The sequence below is a fragment of the Panthera leo genome, chromosome D4 (genome assembly GCF_018350215.1).
Source record: "Panthera leo isolate Ple1 chromosome D4, P.leo_Ple1_pat1.1, whole genome shotgun sequence".
NCBI classification, from domain to species: domain Eukaryota; kingdom Metazoa; phylum Chordata; class Mammalia; order Carnivora; family Felidae; genus Panthera; species Panthera leo.
Genome location: NC_056691.1, coordinates 54,437,616 through 54,458,615, shown reverse-complemented (window position 1 = coordinate 54,458,615; position 21,000 = coordinate 54,437,616).

Genomic DNA, 21,000 nt, shown 5'->3' with positions numbered 1-21,000 from the left:
AGTTGTTTTCAACTGATCAAATTTCCAGGAGAGTGCTGACAAAGTGGAGTGAAAAACATTCCCCCCAAAATGAACTTTTAAACTAAATTTCCAGAACTAAAGGGAAACACGTCTTGAAATAGGAAAGACTTTTCCACGACAAAAGACCCGAACTTAGACATCTGTGAGCAATTTCAGGAAATCAGGTATAGAGGATTCTAAAAGCTTTTCGTAAGAGAAAGTCATATATGCAATGTGATACCACTAGTTAGGGCATGCCATCAGTTCCACAAGCAGATGATAGAGTAATTCTTCAAAGTCCTAAGTTAAAGTAAATTTAAACTTAGAATACTTACGCCAGCCAAATTATTGATCATGGGTGAGTATGAAATTAAAGATGTTCGTATATTAAGGTACTCAGAAAGTCTGTCTCTTATACAATCTTCCTCAGTAGAGAAATCAAAAATAATTAATTATACTAAGAAAAAATGGGGGGAGTTTGAGATTATATAAATCATCTAAATCTTCATATAAGTAGCAGAAAAGAAATGGAGAAAAATCTAAATCTGATATTAGGCAAATAGCTGTAAATATAGCTCATTTTGCATGAAGAAAACCATCTTTAGAACTATACATAGCCAAGTTTAAAAGGCACTGCCTCTGATGTGTAGAATTAGGAGTGGAGAAAGACGGCTAAGAAGAGGGAGATGATGGTTAATTCTCATAGTGAAGGCTTTATATTACTATATGACTTTTGTACTTAGGGTTTAAAAGAGAAGAAGATGGCGACTGCCGGGAGGAGCGATGCAGAGAGTATGGAGAAGGTGCCTGCTAGTCTCTGTCCCAGAGAGCACCCCAGCAGGCCCCCAGAAGTGTGTCAAATCAGATGCCTGCCCTTCAGATCTGTGCTCCTAGACAAGCAAAGTCCAGGTGCCCCTCCTAGCAGCCGCTTCCTGCTGGGCCCTGCCCAGGTGAGTGCAAGCACTGGAGCCCTTTAAGAGTAGTTGTTGGATAGCAGCGGCCTTGTGGGTTTCCTGGATTCCAGGCCCTGTTGGTTTCTAAAGCTAGATGTTTGGGGGTCTCATGTCTCAGGTGCACGTCTTAAAAGTTGGGAGTTCTTGATGTGAGGTACAAACCCTTAGCTTCTTAGGGAAGAACTCTGGGTTTTCAGTTGCCTCTCAACTGTGGGTTGTTGGACTGGAATAGGGGCTTATGGCGGGATTGTGTCCCAGGCTCTCCTACTCCCTTTGAAGTGGATCTTCTCTCAATTTTTCAGACATGGACAAGTCACACAGTTTTTAGTGTTTTTTTTTTTTTTTTTTTTTTTTTTTGCGGAGGAAATTGTTCCATATGTGGCTGTAGATTTAATGTTTGTGAGAGAAGGCGTGTTCAGGATTTTCTTTTGTGGCTAGCTTGAGCCAGACCAGAACATGACTTTTATGCTTGGGGATATATTGAGAAAAACAATAAAGCTGGAGGAGAAGGATCAATTTTCCTCATTTGTATTATCAGTCAACATATGGGTAATTTTCAAGGGGTACAGGAGTGCTGATGCATAGGGGCACATGTACCCCAATGTTTATAGCAGCACTTTCAATAATAGCCAAATTATGGAAAGAGCCTACATGTCCACCAACTGCTGAATGGATAAAGAAGATGTGGTTTATACATACGATGGAATACTACTTGGCAATGAGAAAGAATGAAATCTGGCCATTTGCAGCAACGTGGATGGAACTGGAGGGTATTATGCTAAGTGAAATAAGTCAGGCAGAGAAAGACAGATACCATATGTTTTCACTCTTATGTGGATCCTGAGAAACTTAACAGAAGACCATGGAGGAGGGGAAAGGGAAAAAAAAAAGTTACAGAGAGGGAGGGAGCCAAACGATAAGAGACTCTTAAATACTGAGAACAAACTGAGGGTTGATGGGGGGTAGGGGAGAGGGGAAAGTGGGTGATGGGCATTGAGGAGGGCATCTGTTGGGATGAACACTGGGTGTTGTATGGAAACCAATTTGACAATAAGTTATATTTAAAAAAAAAGAATGTGAAAAAAAACCATATCGGTAATTTTTATATTATGGTGCCTGTATCTTTGAAATCTCTGGAATAAGAACTATCAAATTAATTAGTATACTAACTCTCTTTGTCACCTTAGTTTTTAAGCTAAAAACTAGCTTAAACATAAATGTTTCAGTATTGCCTATAAAGTGAGTATCCTAGTGACTAAAATGTACCCCAATAATTAAAGCCTCCATGTCAGCAACATTTAGACAGCAAGATAAATAAGTGAATTATCAGAAGTAAGCATCTAGCCATATGTTTATGGAGATCTTATTGGAATACTCCACAGTCTGGGTGCATAGACTGTAAGAGTGGGCCTTCAGGAGCTGGCAAAAAAACAATGAATTTGCTGTGCACAGTTAGGTCAACACGTTGAAATTTCCAAAGACTTTGTTTAAATTTCATGCGTCTGTGCCATGTGATTTAGGTCCAGAGTAAATATTTAAATGCATGAACCCTGCCCTAGTTGATAATTCCTTCAAATATGCCCTTTGACAACAAAGTAGATTTGTTCTCACAATAATAAATGTTGGGAGACATGGGGGAAGTTATAAATGGAAAGGCCTCTTACTAATGGACCTTGAGAGCTTACAAATCTTTTCTAATTCTGAGATTATCAGTGACTCTATACATGCACCACTCACAACAAAGGAGTTAAAGATAGAAAACTGAATAACCACTCTTTTTACCATAAAAGGGGTACATATTTGAGGATTATACAAACTAAACAGAATCAGCCCAAGACTTATCTATCACAAATTGACCCCATAATTTTGTTTTTTTGCTTTGGAAGTAGGATGGTGGTGCCTTTAAAAATGCTTCAGTTCTGAAGGGAATAAAGGACCCTTGTTAGCCTTTTCTGCCCATTTATACTATGAAAGATAGTGTGGTTGTTACACTGGCTCTACAAGATGGGCTTGATTGGAAGTCACTTCTGCCCCACAGTGGACTGTGTCAACATGTACTCTGAATTCAGTATATGGACTTCAGCAGCTGGTTCAGAATGACCACACAGTGATTGGTTATGTATCATCTGGATATAGAGTATCATTTCTAACCAACCAACTCTGAGAGAGTGTAGTGAAGATGTTCATGTGTACATATGATCTTCTTTGAACAATTATCTAATACAGAATAAGGGACAATGAAAGTTTTTTGCCAATGCAATTGAAATTTAAGAACTGTTTGAAAACAGGTTAAATGTGGATACAGCAAATTGTCGTTGAGTGAGTGCATAGGTACCGTTTAGAATTAAGGAATGCATTGTATGGAGTCACTGTCAAAGAAACAATTATAATAGGCTACAAAGCCTGCTAAAAAATAAAACATTATAAAAGGAAAGGACAAAAATTATAATACAGTAGGAACTGAGAGTCTAGAAATCAATATGGTAGCATGTGTAGGAGAAATATTGATAAGAAAAAGGAAAAAATAACAAAGAGTTATGTCGAGGGAGCTTTAAAACAATCAGTTGATTCTGATAGGGGCAGAGAAAAATCTCTAAAAATGTGGTAAGGACAAAAATATTTCTTTCAATTAGACTGATATATTTACACTATTAAAGTATCTGTTTTTTTATTTTAGAAACTGTGAGGAAGACATGAATGCCAAAAATATTACCAAAGTAACTTGAAAAATGGATTTTGGTTAATATCATAATCCTTTTCAGAAACATAGCTACCTTCCTAATTCTATGATTTCCCATGCTGATCTACAGTAATTAAAACATTGTTAACCCATGATTTTCTTTTCTTTAATATAATAATCCATGCTACAAAGTTAGATTTTTACCAGTATCTGGAATGTACATGTTGCACTGTGAGAAGTGATATTCAATGTCAGAGTAAGTCTAATGCATAATGTTTCTTTCTGTGTTAATATTTTATGGATTTTTTTTCCCCTGCAGTTAAAACATGGCATGTGAAGTTTTGGAAAAAAGAATTATTTAATTTTTTTGAAACATAGTTTTCTTTTACAATGGGTGACTATTACTAGGTATTGCACATAATTAGGCCAGATAATTCATTTTGTAAATATAATTCTCTATGTAAGAAAACTGCTGACTTTTTTTTTTTTACATTTTATATTAGAAAAAATGAAGCATATACAAAGCAAACAGAATAGTGTACTCATCACCACCTTCAAGAGTTATCTCACTTTTTTGTCATTTTTGTTTTGTCTCTCCCCTCATCATTACTGTAATTTTCAAATAGCTTTTTGAAGTAAAATTTACAGACACTGAAATGCACAAATGTAACCCAAACCCTATCAAGATATAAAATATGTCTATCATCTAGAAAGCTTCCTTATGTCCCTTCCCAGTCAGTCAACTGCCCCCATCCCCACCAAGGATTAATTTTTCTTGATCTAGAACTTCAGATGAATGTAATGATACATTTTGCACTTAATTGCACTGGCTTCTTTCACACAGCATAATGTTTATGAGATTCATCTATGTTGTTGGTGTATATTAGTGATTTGTTCCTTTTTCTAACTGAGTAGTACCCCATGGTAAGAACATAACACTGTTTGTTTGTTTACTCTTCTGCTGATGGACATTTGAGTTACTTCCAGTCTAGGGTATTAGGAATAAATCTGCTATACACATTCTTGTGTAAATCTTTTCACGAGCATATGTTTTTATTTCTCATTTTGTATGCCTAGGAGTAGAAATGCTGAGTCAAAAGTAGGAGTATGTTTAACGTGACAAGAAACTGGTCTTTTCCCAAGGAGACTGTACCATTTCACATTCCCACCAGAAGTGTATTAGCATTCCACTAACTACACATTCTGGCCAGTGCTTAGTGCGGTCAGGGTCTTTAATTTAGCCATTCTAGTGGGTGTCTAGTAGCAGCTTGTTAAGGTTTTAATTTGTGTTTTCTGCAGGCCCAATGATGTTGAGCACTTTTTCATTTGCTGATTGTCTATTCAAATATGTTCACATGTGAACTCTTAGTTTGTGTTTTGTCCATGTTTAAAATGGGGTCGTTGGCCTTATTTATTGGTAGTAGTTACGTATACTCTCTGGATAGAAGTCCTTTGTCAGATTTATGTTTCACAAGAGTTTTCTCTGAATCTGTGCCTGGTTTTGAACTGTTTGTCCTGCTCCATTTATTTATTTGTCTACCCATATGCCAGTACCACACGATTTTGGTTACTGTAACTTAGTCATAAGTTGAAGTCTGGTAATACAGATCTTCCAAATTTGATTCTCGTTTTCAAGATTGTAGAATATGGTTAAACATAGTTTTGCATGTAGCTAGCTTCCTCCTTTTATTTGCATATTTATATATGTTTTAAACATAATTTAAATTGATAAGTATTCATATTAGAAACTTTGGATTCCAGATAAAGAAACAGAAGGAATTTGTGAAAATTACTGCTAATCCTCACTTAACTGGAACATATCTAGAGAATATGCAAAAACGTTAGGAATAAGGGCAAGTTTATACCTAGAGTTGGCAGGTGAATGATATTGTCAATTAATCTGGTGTTTTAATTGCAGGGTTTTAAACAATGATGTGCTGGGAGATACATATATATGTATATACACACACACACACACATATATATATAGTTTTATGATATTCTTTTTATGATTAATATAGCCTTATATATTAATATATTAATTATAAATAAATTGTATAATTACAAGTAGTTATATATATTTGTCCATGCAACAATTCAATCAATAAGAGCTCACATTGTCTTGCTAGTCAAAAAAGCTTTGATGTGTCACACTGGGTTGCAAATATGTCCTCTTTGTGAAAATTCAGAAAAGAAGAAAACACTAGTGGGATTCTAATTGTATCTCCCTTAGCTTAAATTCTTAAATTATACTTGGTTGAGAAAATCAGGATCTGTTGGGTTTTAAATGTAATGACTTAATATTCATAAAATAAATATTGCCAGTGTACATGTGAGTTTGCAGAAAAATGGGGGATACACTCTAGGTTTTTAGCATGAAAATGTAGTGGCCTGAGTGAGGTATAGAAGGAGCAGTCATGCCACATGGAAAAGCATTACTCTACCTGAGAAGTTTCTATTTCTGTATTTTTAGGACAGTCCAGAGTTAGGGACAGTCCCCTCTGCCTTCTCCATCTGGCACTTTACTGTTGTGAGTTTGTTGTCACTACCCTCTTCCCTTTCTGTTCAGCATATTGACTCAAGAGTCAACTGGAAGTAATGAGCTGCTATGGTGCCAGCAGCCTCATTACTACCGAAAGGCTTGGGATCTGCTCTTTGCTCCTATATCTTTGAATTTCTAAGTTTGGGGGTTGTTTTTCTTGATTCTTTGTGGGCATATTTTCTCGTCGCAAAGGCTAGACCGTGGACTTTTAGCATCATCCCAGTTTTTAGCAATGAAAGATTTGTTTTTAACCTGTCTCTGAATATTTCTTTGGTCATCAATGTAGAAAATTGGGCTTTGGGTAGGTGAAAGGTATCAATTCGTACCATCAGTTCGAAATGAATTATCCATGTTTTATAATGTGTAAGGAAGACTTTCTATATTGGATGAAAGAAATACCCATGGTAATTCCCAAACTATTACTCATATTCATTCTTAGATCAAAGAGGAGAAATATTGTGCTTTTAAAACTTTTTTCTGTAGTTAAGCCTATTCTTATCTTTAATATGGGCAATGATTTTTTTTAAAGAATTGTACTGTTGAATATATGTTTTTTATTTAACATCCTAATAAACCTTGCTAGGTAGACGAAACTCAGTGTCTTTCATGATGACTGACAGAAATTAAATAGTTAACAATTATTTGGCTTCTCTGAAGTCCTGGGAATTTATAGATAAGAATTAGAACCCCCATATCTTAGTTTCTCCTTTATGCAGAAACCAAGTCAAATTCTAAGAAACATTATTCGTTTGCTCATAAACAAAGGCGAACATTTGAGCTTATCACTGGGATTCAGGAAAACTGTCACAATTGTTATAAAGTAGAAATAATGAAGTTAAATTGAGTTATTTTTTTTTTTTTTTAGGAAAGTTCACTTTCCTCCTTGAGCATATACTGGTTTTCTATTTGCTTAATTAATTTCTATCATAATTATTGGCGATTTTAATAATTGGTATTTAATAAAAAAACTACCTTATATTTTAATTTAGCTTCAAGCTTATGTGAGTAGCATAGTGGAAGAGATGTCTTCCCAGCAAAGTCCTTGGTTGATCCATCTTTTGTGTTGTATACATTGCTTACCATAGTGTAGCCATGTAGTGATTGTTTGGGGTGTGTTTTCTGCAATAGCAAATAAGGAAAATGGAGTTACAGAGGATCCTGGATATTGTGTCAGAGTGTTTGAATTTCATTGCATAAGCCATGGGAAGAGAGGGCGGTTTTTTTTTTAATGTTTATTTATCTGTGAGAGACAGAGAGCATGAGCAGGGGAGGGGCAGAGAGAGAGAGAGAGGGAGACAAGAATCTGAAGCAGGTTCCAGGCTCCGAGCTATCGGCACAGAGCCTAACGCGGGGCTTGAACTCACAGGCTGTGAGATGGTGACCTGAGCTGAATTCGGATGCTTAACCGACTGAGCCACCCAGGCGCCCTGTGAGGATGGTGTTTTGAGAGGACACTTAGTAAAGGCAACATTTGGGATACCTTTTCCTGCAGTGGTGCATAGGATGTCTTAGAGATGGTAGAACATGGAAGTGACAGTACCAGTTAGGAGGCTGCTACATAAAAATAATTCCTTCCATGCACACTGTGACCCAGGTCAACCAAAGTTCTCATTGCTTCTCTATCATCCTGTTTCTCTGGGTTTCGTCTTTATTTTTTCTTTGTAACTCCAAAATTTTGTTCTGGCAGCTCCTCTTCTCTACACTTGAGAACCTTCCAAGGCATGAATGAATGTGATGCCCTGATGAAGTACTACCTCTTTCACTAAGACTTTGCTGACACCTTTAATTGGTGGTTTTTATTCTTATCTTTGAAACCCCAACACGGTATCTCTATTTTTTAAAATTTTTATTTATTTTGAGAGAGCGGGGGAGGGGCAGAGAGAAAGAGAATCCTAAGCAGACTCCACGCTCTCAGTGCAGAGCCCAATGTGGGGCTTGATCCCACAAACCATGAGATCGTGACCAGAGCTGAGATCAAGAGACAGGCGCTCAACCAACTGAGCCACCCAGGCACCCCCATATTGTATCTCTGAAGAGAACATGACATATTTCCTGTCTCTGAACATCTGAGTTACAAGGAGTTAAGTCATTCACATGTGTGTTATTGTATGCTCTCATCCTGATGGTGTGCAAGACCCTTCATATTGTGTTTATTTTATTTTATTTTATTTTATTTTATTTTATTTTATTTTATTTTATTTTATTTATTTTATGTATTTTATTTTATTTTTCCCTTTCACCCTAAGTTCCTCTCTGGATCTTGCGTGTGCACTTTAGGGCAAAACTGGTTATCTAGGAGCTAATAAATCGTTTGATCACGGGCTCTCGCTCTTCAGAAGGATGACTGGGAGTATCAGGGAAGTCTGTTCCATTTGCTTATAAATTTCACAAACACCCCGGGGATCTAGCAGTGGAGCCTGCCAGGCGTGCTGGATCTATGTAACATCTGCCTGTGCTGCATCTCACTATTGTTAGGACTGGTTTGCAGCATCTCTGCATCAGAGTTCCTCACAGAGCACTGAGGAGTCCTGTAAGTCCCATGAGGACATGTATCAGGGAGGAGAGGGAGACAACTCTTTTAAATTCTTCAGATAAGATGACTGAGACTTGGTCATGAGATTAACAGCAGAGATCTTAGTAATGACCCTGAAGAGTGGTTTAGGGGGAGTATGGGGATATTGGACTGCTTGGACAGTGCTCAAGAAAGTACAGAAGAAGAGGAAATGGATGCAGCAAATATATACCTCTCTTTGGAGGAGATTTGTGGTAAAGAGGAACAGAGAGTCTTCCCCCAAATGCCTTTCTAAACCAGAAAAAAGCATGACGGAGAGAAAACCAAGATCAGTTTTCAGTCTTACATTTTGAACGACAAGGAGATGAAAAAACAAGGAAGAAGTCGCCAAAAATAGAAACAATAGAGTTGATTATAATATAATGGTCTAAATGCTGTAGGTATTTTTATTATTTGCTCCCTCATTTATACTCCTGTTTCTAAGGAGAATGGCTACAATGGGGAGCTTACATTACATACAGGCTTTGGGCTAGGTGGACATTGTAGTTAGATCATTCAGAAAGATAATAATACCTGTGATTTGATATTTAAATAAGTTAGTGTAACTGACTAGCTTTTCAAGGTAGTAAAAAGTTTCCCCTGTCCTTGTGTTATGTGTACCTGCTGATGTTTAGGGGTCATGAAAGTAATGGCAGGTATTATTTTTTTCTTCATCACTCTGCAGTAAAATGAAGTGAATGGCCAGAATGAGAATAGTAGACTAATAATGTTTTATTGGAATGATGGCTTTAATAAAGCATTCCATTATTATAAAACATCATCCAGGTTGCATTATTTTAGTCACTCAATAGTAAAGGGAAAAGCAATTCATAATTAAATTAGTGAAACCTAGCACCGGGCTGACCTTTCAGTAATTCATTTTATGGCTGAACTGTAAGATAGATATAAAATGCTGTATGATCTTTGACATATATTATGGATTTAAATAAATTAAATGGAATTAATGTAACACACATGCAGTTGAAAGAGTGTGGAGATAGGAGTATTTTTATGTGTCACCTTCCTAATTAGGCCCTGAAGTAGGCTATTAACAGAGGATCACATAGTTGCCGTTACTTTGCATGAGACAGGACTAGAGCTTAGGGGAAAGGCTTCAGTTGAAGGTTCTATTAAAATCTATCAGGCTTTATTCCTGACCTGTGGTTCAAATTCAAAGTATAAACAGAAAGGGGAGTGTCTAGTTTTTACTATCAGCTTAGGTCTTTGAAGAGGTTTCTAAAACTTATATCCTGTTTAGATTAGTTCATTAAGAACCCATTATATTGTATCACAAGAGGGATTGTCATTGATGACCCACTTTTCTTTCTGTCTGCACATTTACTTGATCCATTGATATTGATAGCCATTGATCTGTTATAGGTATCCATTGATCATGGATAGGTATCCATTGATATCCATTGATCAATATCCATTGATATTAGTACTGAATATGAATATGAATTAGATTTGCATATGATAATAAAAATATATGGAATAATTCCTTTTTTAGGACCCAGACCATGTTATTGTGATTTTCGCTTGGTATTGCTCTGGCTGAGGTTTTCTAAACCTTAGGTTAAATAAAAACTGATTTCGTTTCCCCCTATTTTAAAAATGTCTCAGGACGCCTGGGTGGCTCAGTCAGTTAAACATCTGACTTCAACTCAGGTCATGATCTCATGGTTCTTGAATTTGAGCCCCACGTAGGGCTGTTAGTGCAGAGCCTGCTTTGGATCCTCTGTCCCCTTCTCTCTCTGCCCTTCCCCTGTATATGTTTGCTCTCTCATGCTTTCTCTCTCAAAAAATAAATAAACATTAAAAAATTTAATAAAAATGTCTTTAACGGGATATAGGCAGAAATGTCAAATGGGCAGAAATGTACATCAGTGGTAATGGGTGTTTCGCTGGCCCATTTGAAAGATAAAGAGTCCTGATTCTCCTTGGGTTGGTGAAAGATTTGGACAAAGTTTCTTGCATCTGCTTCATTTCTTTCCAAGAATTTTCAGCTTGTGCTAGATACTAAGGCCACTCACTTGAAAATGTTGTACCAATGGCTGCACATTAGAATCATTTGGGAAAGTTTATATTTAAAAAAAGTGATGGCCTCAGGGCATTGGTACTTTCTGTGCTGGATACCTGGCATGCTCTTCCCTGAGTTATCTCCATGTGGATTAGCCCCTCGCCTCCTAATCTTTCCTCAAAAGTCATTTTCTCAGTGAACATTCCCATAACCCTCCTACTCACCCATTCATTTCTCTTAGTTTATTCCCTTCCAGTATGTTTCTGTGAAGGGATCCATCTGTATTGTGTTTGCTACTTTTCTAGTATGTAAAATAGTGCCTGGAACATAATAAGCATTCAATACGATTTACTAAATAAAATGAATGAATGATGCAGAGTATGTGGAGAGTCATGGCCAAGTGTAACAGTATCTAAATGAGGTAAAATGTGTGGTTGTGCACCATGACTTCCAGTCACCCCCAATCACCAGTTTCAAAAAATCACTTGAAGCTCTTATTAAAAATAAGGATTTTCTTTCTCTTTTCAACTGTGCAATAGAAAGTGAATTCTTTAAAATGTGATACACCATTGTTATTTTAATTAGATTTAAAAATTATTACAAGTTGAACATATCTTCACCATCAATATTTCCAGTGTTTATAGTTCATTTTGTCAACTACTTTGCCAACGTATCTATTGGGGTTTTAGCCATATTCTTAATAAGCATTTTCTACATTAGGTTAATGACACTTTTCACTCTGCAAGTATTTTCTTACTTTCTCCTTCATCTTCTTGGAGTGTTTTTGATACGCCGAAAAGTGTAATATTCATATTAACCATTTTTCATAATTCTGCCATTCTTCCTAAATTTAGAACTTAGTTTCCTTCCAGCTATAAATTCTTCCAGTATTCTAATGGTTTATTGTCCCACAAATAATTCTTTGTTGAAGATCTAAATATGCTATACTTACTGAATAATACTATTTTCTGAATATCTGGCATGATATTCCCTCCTCCATTCTCTATGAAATTAATAATAAGGGACTATATAAATTTAAGTTACAGATATAGATAGATTCTAGTATGATAGGCTGGAATTCTTTTACTCTCTCAGTTGACCTGTTGCTTTGTTCTTGTTTGCAGACTAAACTATTACAATTATAGCTTGGTAGTATATTTATTACCTGACAGAGAAATTAAACTTTTTTCTTTTTTTTTCAAAATTTTAGCTAACCCAAAATGTTTATTTTCTCCAAAGTATTTAAAAATAATTTTTGTTAACTTAGAAAATATGTTTTCAAGTTTAGTGGTTTTTTTTTTTCAAGTTTAGTGTTTCACATTAAACTTTTAAATTATTTTGAGAAAAATGGGCATCTTTATAATATTTAATTTTTTCATTAAGAACATGCATGTCCATCTGATTCACACCTAAGAGTACTTTTTGTAGTATTCTTCATCTAAGACTTGTGGGATTTCACATTACTATCAGTCACCCACATATAAATACATTTGACTTGTACTCTTAACGCAATACGTTCCCCTCTGTTGTATTTTTTTTTTAAGTCCTTCAAACTTCTCTTCACTGTCCTTACTATTTACTGTTATTTTTTTCTCCTTTTTCTCCTCCCTAATACAGACATTCAAAATCGTTAGGGGAAGCTTATTATGTCCTAACATCACTTAGCTCTGTCATGTCAAAAGTGATAAATAGATATCATTCTTGAATCAATGAAGGATAATCATGGTTCCTTTACTATGATAGAGAAGTCATTGAAAGTGATTTGTCCACCATTATTATTCAAATATGGTAAGATTTATTTCACAGATTCTCAATACAATATAAAAATCTGATAATAAATCATTTAATATTTTGCTTCACTTACCAAGCAAATTACTAGCTATTTTTCCTCAGCTCACCAAGATAGATATTACATTTTACAATTTGCATTGCTTTTTATTGTAGGTATAAAAATGAAATCCTTTAAGAAGATTTATAATGACAAGATAACTACAGTGTAAAAACAGAAAGGGTTCAAGCTTTATGACACACAACTTAATTCAAGGTTATGAAAATAGAAATATTGAGGCTAAATAAACATCTTTCATAATCATATATTATGCTAACACAAATAATCTTTGTTGAAAAGAATTTGTTTTTACAAACTTAAGTCTGAAATTGTTTCCATTTAAATAATATGCTTGAACTAGTACAAAATTTGGCAAAAAGAACATTTTTACAGGGTACATAAATATAATTTTATGATAGAACGTTAAGGGTTTTCCATAACAGGAACTGTAAGACATCTTTTATATTCTCAAGTCTACTTTATAAAAAACATAACTTTACCCAGCTTTTTATATATTTAAATTTTTTTAATGGAAAAATTCAAACATATATAAATGCACTAAGATTTAGGGATAGGTAACGCACGAGTGGGGAAACAGAAAAACCAGGTTACTGTGGATTACAGAGAATTCCCTTGAAGGAAAAGTGACATTATAGTTGAGAAGAGATATTAGCCATTATCCCAGAACGAGTTGGTTGCAATTTGAAATTATGGTAAGTGGAAAATTTCATGTCTAAACATCTCCTTGTTTGAAGAAGCTCATATGTCAAGTTTATAACAAAGTCATGGCCTATTTTTAGTTTTAAGGATTCCCAGCATAGTCACGTGCTAGATGGGAAACTTCTCTTTGGCCATCAGTAATTCAGACAGAGGTGAGAAACATGTCCTAGACTGGGTAAATAAAAATGTTTCATTTTAGTAATGATAATAAAAATTCTATTATTTTAGCCACAGAAGGGGTAAGACCATCTCTCATTTCTAATAACTGTAGAAGTCCTTGGAGAATCAACACATCTAATCTGATTTGTAGGTTGGAGAATAAACTCATTATTGGTAGTAGTAGGTAGCATCGCCTGCACCCAAAGGAATGGATGCTTTCTATCAGCAGTGGTTTAATAGTTGCAATGCATTTATACAGTAATTTCCCACTAAAAAGTTCAAATCACTTCAGCACAGTTTAGTCATTTATAATTAGAACTTTTAGGTAAAGTCAGAAAGCAACTGAGCCCTAAATGTATATTTATAATTCTCTAAAATTAACACCAAGGCCTTGAGCAAACACAAGTGGGAGGCAGTATGATATGTAGAACAGCTCCCTAGGAGGGTTTTATATTCTCACTTTTCATTTTGATGTAGTCTAAAGCAGGTGTATTGATAGAATGGGTTTCGTTTGTTTTGTTAGAGGAGAAACTGGTGGGCTCTCCAAGCTTGTTCATTTATCCCACCAAATATATGCTGATTCAACCAGGCAGCCCCCATTCCGTACTCTTATGAGAACCTTGCCTCTGCTCCAGGAAATGCTTAAGATCATAGGTAATATGTGATAGTGGTGATGGAGTTAATCAGGTAGGTACTATTGTGGAATTATAGATTCAAAGAGTTTAATACCCATGTGGTTTTCTAGATAAGCTGAGTCTTCAGATGTCACTGGGTTTCATATAATAAATTCTGTCTCTTGCAAGTCAAATAAGACAAATTTAATGCCATCCAAGATCATTCACTTTCCTTGCTGTTTCTAGGTTTTACCTGGCAAGAGGCTGTAGTGTTTTTAAGAGTTCCAAGCCTACATTCCCTATCAGAAGTGACTGGAAGGTCTGTAGAGTTCTAGGGATTTTCCACAGGGCAGAAAGCAGTTGGCACTTTACTGGGTTTATGCCTTTAACATAATCCTAGTATCCTGGACCTAGAGAGCAGTTCCTTTAATTCAGTCCCAAGTTAGGAATTTTTCAGGCTGAGGACATCTGGCAGGGGATTGCCCATTCCTCAAAGTCCCTAAAGTTTATTTGTAAGATTGTAAAGAAGAAAATGTCCACTTAGTGTTTCAGCAATTTTACTGTTTTAATTCATGCCATGAGAGTCAATAGTAGCAATGGGAAATATAAATAAATAACACCTCCTTTTGTGTTTAATCATTCACCAAGTCTTTACTGAAACTTGCTATAATCAAAACATTGTCCTCTGTACTCTGGGAAAGCAGATTGCTAACACTTACTTTCACATCAAGGAGCTACAGTCTCCTCTAGACAGAGAGAGAGAGAGAGAGAGAGAGAGAGAGAGAGAGAAGCAAACCGGTAAATATAAAGGGGAATGTGATAAATCTTGTAATTGAGAAAGAAACAGCAAAAAATATAAAGAGGAAATTAATTCCAGTTTGGGAAATCAGAGAAACATATGAAAGAGATAATTTTGAGTTCAGCCTTGAGAGGTCATTAGTAGAGAAAAGGCAGAAAGGATATATAAAGCTGAAAGGGAAAACTCATGAACAAAAGTATGGAGGTGTGGAAGGCCACAGAATGGTTAGGATCTGGAAAATTACCTAATAACTTGGAAAGGGGAGGACATGTAGTAGACACTGATATTGGAGAAGGCAGATGGAACTTGTGATGATTTCCATATGCCATCATGAGGATCTGGCACTTGCCCTTAGGCCCTAAAGAGATATGGAAACATTTTGGAGAAAGGAGTGACATGTTCTGAATTGTCTAATGAGAATGACTGTCTCAAATATTGGTGTAGCCAAAGCAGAGAGATTAGTCATGAGGCTGTCACATAATGTAAATAAGAGAGGCTGAGATTCAAAGAGAATGTAAAAAAATCACCTTCTCCTAAGGCATAAAGAATTGAGCAGAAGATCAGTCTAGATGAGGAGAAATATGGAGGTGAAGGAAGGACTCACTTTATAGGTTAATGAAGTAGCCAGCAAGGAAGTTGGACAAGAGGTAAGTTTGAAGGTTTCCAGGAGTGGTTTGGAAAGAAACACAAAACAACTAATCAAAATGTGATTTGATTAATATTGTGCTAAAAAATACAGTGCTATCTCAATTTGATGTAAAATGGGTCAAACAATCTTCTGAAATTCAGAATGGGGGGTGGTGGGTGGGAAGAAGCCAGGGGACACTGTAGGTATGCTGAATCATCCAGTACACTGTGAGGGAGTGGCCCCATAGAAAATGAAAAGCATAGCCATATATTTCAGGATTAGCTTTTTGAAGAAGAGACTCTATTTGTCCATGAGTGGAAACGGCAGGATTTACTCACCGGTGAATAGCAAGACTTCTGTTGAGGAGTAACTCTGGTCTTGAAATCTCTGAATTTTCAGTCTGTCTGGTGCAACCCTCTCTGTGCTTTTCTTTCCTACTTCTTCCCCTGTCCTCTTGTGCTGCCCAGTCCAGTGTGTTCTAGCCCTTAAGTATTGTTTTTAATTGAGAGCTAGACAAGATATAGATAAAATGAATGGCCATCTGATGGTAGGATACCCTCATTTTCATATTCATATTAAGGTCTTGTAATGATGAACAGCAACTAGACAATGGGGAGGGAGGAGTCAGAGAGAAGATGCTACTGTAGAATTGTGTTTGTCCTTGTTCAAGTGAGAGGGAGCTAACATAATATGGACCTACTCTGACTAGTCACTGTGTGTGGCACTTTATCTCTTCTAATGTTTCAGAATGTTTCCCCAAGCTTATCTTGCCAGTTATCAGTAATACTGATTTGGACTAAGGTTTGGACAAAGTCCATTTAATTCGAAAGACCATGTTCTTTCCATTATACCACACTGACATCCATGTGAAGTGTTAGTGTATTTTTAAAAACCTAGTACTCAAGCTTTTCTTAAAATTTGGAATAATTTTTAGTAAAATGATTTATTTGTATGTTCTGATACACTCTTATTTTTTAGGGTCCTATTACTGTAAAACTTTGAAAGTATTCCCAAGAAGATACAAAATGATGATTATTGTTATTGCCAGGACTCATGCAATGGGAGTTCACTGGGATTTCATTTTACCCTGTCTATTAACCCTATCTTCCCTAAGGAGAAAAAAATCCAGTAAAACAGCACTCACATTGACTCATAAACTGTGTGGGACCACATTAAGTCAAATGTGATTTTAAAAACGTCTGCCAAGAAACTAAACCAGCTAAATTGGCTGCATAGGTATAAGACTTTTCTCCCCTCTGAAGTGCCAATATTGTAGATTTCTTCTTGAAGAAACTTAACAAATTATCAGGCTGTGGCAAGACTATTCAACTTCCCATAAAAATTTCTTTGTAGCCTATGCTACAGTGAATCATTCTCCTTTATTTCTAATAAGACATTTGCAGACAGAAATCATGTTTAAATTTAATCATGTACCACAGTGCCACTTCTATATAGGGTCCTGGATCATGTGATGTGTGTTAACTGATTACCCTTCAGTGGTTTGGTCTAGTCATCCCTCCAAATGCCTTCCTTATGCCTTAATATAATCATGACAAGAAAGCCATCCTTCAAAATGAGGTGTGAAACTTCCTAGCCAAAAGCACTAGATATCTAGAAAGGCTTAGGCATTTATACATGTAGGAGAACACTACCCGGTGTTCACTGAGGGTGCTGTGTACCCCTGGCAATCTTGATATTCTAGGAAGGAACAAGATGTGCCTAAAGCAAAGAGGCTGGATTCACCCTGGGCCAACACCCATCAACCTTGGCTAGTGTGAAAGACATATTCTCTGATATTTTGTGATTGACCTTATGATCTTTAGCATCCTTGTATGAAGCTACCTTACAACTGTCTCAGGGATGCTGCTGAGAATATATGCCTGAAATTACTCAGCACGTCTCACAGTTCTGATTTCAAACTGTTCATTCTCTGGTTTCTATGTTCTTCTAGATAGCCTGCTTCTTAGTCAAGAGGGATGGCATCACAGCACTTTGATTCTTGGTTTTCCAGGAATTTGTGGTATCTTCCATGTTTACAGTTCTTCTGGTCATTCAGTCACCTCTTGTAGGGCCTAGGAACTGGGGTAGGTACTGCCCAGATAGAGGTAAATAAAGCAAATTGATTGTAGCCTCGTAAGACCCATTTTAGATTTTTGAACTCCACAAAAGTATGAGGATAATTTTGTGTTGTTTTAAGCCACTAAATTTGTGGGAATGAGTTATAGCAGCAACCGGAGAAAAATACACCTTTCTTTTCCTGTAAAACTTGCTTTTCTGGCAATTTCAGCACACTCCGTGCATTAAGCCAATCAGTCATTTTTGCTGGAAATTGACACTTTTAATCAGTTTTGTCCTGAATTTGATTTGAACATGTGGCAGTTTAATTACCCTCTTGAATATATGAATCATATCATTGTCATATGTACTAAGATCCGAAGAAAAAGCCATCTAGCAATATTAATTATGTGAGAGGATGACTTTTTTCACATTTGAATTATGTCCCATTATTTGGATTATGTTGCTTATAAGATTATTAAGGATAGAAAAGCATTGTGTACTGTGAGTTATATTAATAAAGATGTGATACGGGATACCTTGTATTTTATTGAATAACATTTATTATAAGTTAAAGAGGAATATTACTCTCTATAGTCTGACCTTAAAAATCTGTGTATTTTTCTATTTATAGGATGACAATATTTCAGTTTTCATGAGGGACCAAAATAATTGGATCTGTAACCAAGGATGATAATTTTTCTGACTGATTTTGAGATGAAATGAAATTTAGGGTGTATTAAAAGAATATATATAAGGACCATACATACATATTTATATATATACATATCTATTAAGATCCATATGTTTCTCATTTCAATTGAACGTTAATAGACCTAATACTAGATGACAAGCATTAGAGCAGTTTAACATAAGGGTATTTATTCATCCATTATAAAAAGATCCCTATCTTATTTTCAATGCTGAGAACTAAGTTCATCTGTTGGTATTCTTTTTAAAGGTATTTGACAAATTTTGGAAATGTTGAGGTTCAGTAGTTGAAAATAAGATTGTTATTGCACAACCTAATAACATCTAATATGGAAGAATACGAATTTTCTGAGTTTCTAAGTTTTTAAAGTTTGGTAATTACAAATAATTATACAATTCATTAATATTGATTAGTATCATCAATTGGGTTGTGAGTACCTTTTCATACAAGAAATCGTAATCTTCATTATGTGAGGATTCATACTTTCATCAATGATTTTGCTCTTTTTGGAGAATTAGAGAAGAAAGTGTGTCTGTAAGGATACTCCATCTAAAATGCATTAATTTAAAACATATATCACTATGCAACCATATTAATTTATCTCTGTGTTATTATTATTTCTTGCTACAGAGTTTTTCAACATCTGAAAGTTATATAATTTTAAAATTCTAAAAATAATTAAGTTAGAAATCAGTCTTTTATAGAGAAATGTATTATTTGGGAGGGAAATGTGAAGAATGTACTTTGCTCAAGGCAACCTTTATTTTGATTAAAGAGAACTCTAATAGTCATATGTGGCAACTATAATAAAATAAAACACATATAGAGTCACAACTCTAAGAGATTAAACCTCAAGAGGGAAAAATTCCACAAAGAAACATAAAACAACATGTCCTCCTCAACTTTATTTCTGAAAGAAGGGGAAAAATATTCTCTTTATTCTTTATAATCTCAGGCCAGCTGTCACCTCGGAGGGAACAAAATTCATATGATTATGTTAGCCCAAAGAAACCCTGAACACAGTCTGAAAATTTGGTTTAAATTCAAATCTAATTGGTAGTGCTGAAAACTTTTGATAAAAACCGATGTTTATCTCCTTTGGAGAGGAAAGCCTTAAATATGAGCCTCAAAGAATTTCCATGGATGCAAGTTTTCCAGAGGAAAATGAACTCACAATCAAACTTCTCAAAGTAAACGAGCGAAGAAGTCATCATGAATAAGAGTCATTAGGAATAGCCAATAACCAATTCATCCACAGAGGCTGTAGTTATTAGGTCTGTCACATACAGGATCTAAAATTAGTATATCTAATACATTTAAAGAAATAAAAATAAAGCAAAGAAGAAAGTATATAAGGAAAGAAGAATATATGCTAGGAACAAGAGATCATCAAAAGTAACCAAGAAGATTGGTGAACACGAACCAAAAAGTTTGTTAGAAATAAAACAAATAATATCTGAGTTTAGAAACTCAAAGCAGGAGCTAAGCATCATAGCAAAGTAGAAGAGGGAATTAGTGAGATAAAATTTAAATATGAAAAACTGAACTCAAAATGCAGCACAAAGAAACTTACAGAAAACATCACTATTAATGATGAAACAAGACTTCCCTTTAGAAAGTGAAAATAGTCAAGAGTGCCCACCAATGCTACTTCTCTTCATTGAACTGGACCTTCCAACCAGTGCTGTGCAGCCAAAGGAAGGAAGAATGAATGAATGAACAAATGAATAAATAAATTCTTTAGAGATTTAAAGATTGGAAAGAAGAATTTACATTATCATTGTCTATACAGAAAATACAAAATAAGATCAAATGCATTATTTGACTTAATAAGGGACTTTGACAAAATTAATAGACCAAACTAAGTATAAACAATCAATTGTATTTCTATATACCAGCAATAAGCAGGTATCTTTTAAAAAGACATAATTACCTACAAAATAAGTAGCATATAAAACACACACACACACACACACACACACACACACGCACAATGAGAAAAAGTCTGCTAGAAAGAGATTCACAAAATCCAGCTGGGTGACAAATATATCACAAAGTCAATGTTGTTAACAATTACAAAAATTCAAATCAAAGTTATAATGAGAAACACAATACCCACCAAATAAGTAAAATTTAGAAGTCTAAAAATATAATGTCTGGGTGAGGATGTGAAACTTTTTGGAAAACAAAAACAATTTGGTTTTCTCTAGTAAAGTTGAAGATACTCATTGTCTCCTATCCAGTTCATACAGACTATATAAGAAACAGTTGAACAACTTAGAATTGTGTCAAATCATACAAATGAAATTAATAAAAATGAAATATCAATGGCCAAGAAACAAATATATAAACAAATGCTCAACCTCACTAGTAATTAAATATAAATTGAGATATTACTTTCACCTCTAAAGTTATTAAAGATTAAAAATAAAAAATATCAAGTTTTATCTTGTTATCTCTTTTATCTCTGTAAAATGAATATTGCCACAGACTGCATATGAGAGTGTTAATGGATACAACCTTTCTAGAATGTAATTTGGAAGTTAATACAAAAGCATCCCTATCTTTTGGTTTAGTAATTTGACCTTTTAATCTAGGAAGTAATAATAAGCAAGTACAGAGATTGACCTACAGGGATGATTACTGAAGTTAATTTTTGAATAGCAAAAATAAATAAATAAAACTTTAAAAATGTATAATAACAGGGAGATAGTTAAAATTTTTTTTTTTTTTTTTGCA